Here is a 2,350-nt window from a genome sequence, read left to right as displayed (position 1 = left end):
GTGTGGCAACCGTGTGCCGCATCAGAATCACACATACTGGCGCCCGGGAATCAGCGGTACAGATAGCGCTGTTCCCAGGCACCGGGTACTGAAGGAATCTCTCATCCTTGTCCCCCGCTTGTGCTGCGGTCAGCGAGAGCAAGAGACAATGTTGAGAGTAGTAGTCTGCTGCCGCTGTTTCCAAAAATTTTAAAAATAAGAGTAAAATTAAAAAAATAATTATACTCACCTGGCTTGAGGCGACCACAAACGCTGTGGAGCAGGGGAAAAATGACTTCCTACAACAAGCGGGCTCCTGACCTGCGCTGAGCTCACTGAGTGACAGGACACTGCTCACTGAGCTCAGCGAAGGTCAGGGCCCCGCTCACTGCAGCGAGTCATTCTCCTCTGCTCCACAACATGTGTGGTCGCCTCAAGCCAGGTGAGTATAATGATTTTTTTATTCTTATTTTTACACTTTTTGGAAACAGCGACAGTAGAAAACTAGTCTCAACATTGTCCCTTGCCTTAATCGCAGCACAAGCAGGGGACAAGAATGAGACATTCCTTCAGGACCCGGTGCCTGGGAACAGCGTTAACTGTACCGCTGATTCCCAGACACCGGTACGTGTCACACTGATGACACATGGATGTCACCAATGTGCATGTGTGTGGGATGTTTTGCATCCCATGCAGGGTGCAAAAACCGGATGTCAGCGTGTTTTGCCCATGGACACACGGTCCGTGTAAACACACTGACATGTGCGCAGACCCATTGATTTGAATGGGTCTGCGTGTGTCAGTGTCTCCGATATGTGTAAAACCTGTCACCACACGTACTGGAGACAAGGCCGAGTGAATGAGGCCTATGAGAGTTGTTCTCCTCAGACTAGTCATCCCATTAATCATGTCATCATGCTCCTATGGGTGTGAGTAACATGATTTGCAAGAACTGTGTCACTCCCAGCTCTTTTTGACTGGTACACCTGGCATCGAGCACATCTGGGACATTGGTGTTGGACTAAACGTTAGAATTTGTACCTGTACCAATGTCTGTTTTTGGCAGGAGTTGATCGCATTAAAAATAAATAAATTAATAAAAAAAATACAAAGAAAAAAGGGGACATATCTGTTTTTTAATTTAAAATACAGACCAAACTTAACCATTTAAGTGAATGGGTCTGTGAGAAAAACGAATAGTAGTCAGATGCCATCCGTGTGCTAATTCAAGAGCTGTACATTTTTCAACGAGCTGTTGAAAGAACGAGAAAAAACATACAAAAAAAAAACAGATGTCACAGATTGCAAAAATGGCCAAAATATATGGCCAATGCATCAACTAAGAAAAATATCACAAAAATCTATTTAAAAAAATACATCATTTTATAAAAGACAAAAAAAAAATAAAGAAAAGAAAAAGATTTTGGCCCCATTCATCATTTGCGTTTTTTTAATGTCAGTTTTCAGCTCCGTCTTGTGGTACTCGGCCTTTTTTTGTGCCAAATTTCTTCAAAATGGCGCACGCAGGTCATTAATTTTGCACAAAGTAAAAAACAAAAAGTATTGTTTCTATCCTTATATACAACTTTTTAGCACAAAAAGTTTCACATTTCACAAAATATTGCAAAACTTTTCTGGCGTGCATCAAATCACTCCAGGAAGTGGGGGGACTAGAGTATACGATAAAATGCCCCCAAAGGAAACATTTTCTCCTTATGGGGGAAACACTGTAAATTAAACAAATACAGTAAATGCAAAAATAAAAAAAAGCATAAATAAATAAAATTAAAAAGAAATAAAAAAACCCTACCAGTCTGAATTGCTGCTTCTAGCCCCATCCGCATTGGAAAAAATATGGCCAATGTATAAAATTATTTCTATGTAAAGGGGAATTAAAAATGTTTTCGTCTGTACTTTGTGGTCATAAAAGGATTTTTTTTTGATATATGGTAAAAAAACAAGAAGGAGGGAAAATGCCCTGTCATGAACGGGTTAAAAAAAGGGGCAAATGAAGAAAAGGCTAAAACATGACAAGTAACAGGTGCAACTGCAATAATGAATCGCCCCCTTTGTCTCCCTATGGTCTCTGGTACAGAACCCCCGAAGATGCCCCCAACCAGCCAGAACTGTGCGGTCTGCAGGCAGTGGGCGGGTTCTACTCCTTCATGGTAGGCGAATACATGGCCGACAGGACGGAAACAGTGTAACCACCGCCTTCTGCCTACAGGGGGCGGGAGAGCGCGCAGAGGAGAGGCCAGGCCGCCTGTACCAGCAGTGACTCTGCCCACACACCCTCTACAGTCCTCTCTCTCGACCTATTTGCAAGGACCCCTATTTGGGTGGCCGCATTGCGCCTGTCGCTACGTGATTG

This window comes from Phyllobates terribilis, unplaced genomic scaffold, assembly GCF_046119375.1.
Source record: "Phyllobates terribilis strain yellow unplaced genomic scaffold, ASM4611937v1 Scaffold_1__5_contigs__length_1240528914, whole genome shotgun sequence".
Classification (NCBI taxonomy): domain Eukaryota; kingdom Metazoa; phylum Chordata; class Amphibia; order Anura; family Dendrobatidae; genus Phyllobates; species Phyllobates terribilis.
The sequence above is the reverse complement of the archived record's forward strand: the minus strand, read 5'-3'. Positions refer to the sequence as shown.